This window comes from Octopus bimaculoides, chromosome 4, assembly GCF_001194135.2.
Source record: "Octopus bimaculoides isolate UCB-OBI-ISO-001 chromosome 4, ASM119413v2, whole genome shotgun sequence".
Lineage (NCBI taxonomy): Eukaryota > Metazoa > Mollusca > Cephalopoda > Octopoda > Octopodidae > Octopus > Octopus bimaculoides.
Window position 1 is genome coordinate 147,639,703 of NC_068984.1, and position 678 is coordinate 147,640,380.

Below are 678 nucleotides of genomic sequence, written 5' to 3' on the forward strand. Positions count from 1 at the left end.
TATATATATATATATATATATATACATGCATATGTATATATATACATGCATATGTATATATATATATATATATACATGCATATGTATATATATACATGCATATGTATATATATTATATATGCATGTATATATATATATATGTGTATATACATATATATAGATATCTGTATGTGTATGTATGTATATATACATGCATGTATCTGTCTCATTCCAGGGAGAAAAACTAGAGGTAGTTGATAGCTTTCGCTATCTGGGTGACCAAGTTAGTAGTGGGGTGGGTGCTCTGAAAGTGTAGCTGCTAGAATAAGAATAGCCTGGGCAAAGTTCAGAGAGCTCTTACCTCTGCTGGCGACAAGAGTAAAAGGCAGATTGTATGACGCATGTGTACGAACAGCTATGCTACATGGCAGTGAAACATGGGCTGTGACTGCTGAGGACATGCGTAAGCTCGCAAGGAATGAAGCCAGTATGCTCCGCTGGATGTGTAATGTCAGTGTGCATACCCGACAGAGTGTAAGTATCTTGAGAGAAAAGCTGAACATAAGAAGCATCAGTTGTGGTGTGCAAGAGAGGCGATTGCGCTGGTATGGACATGTGGTGAGAATGGATGAGGATAGCTGCGTGGCACGCAAAGAAAAAACAATCAACCTTTGAACGTTGGATCTGACAGAGGCAAAG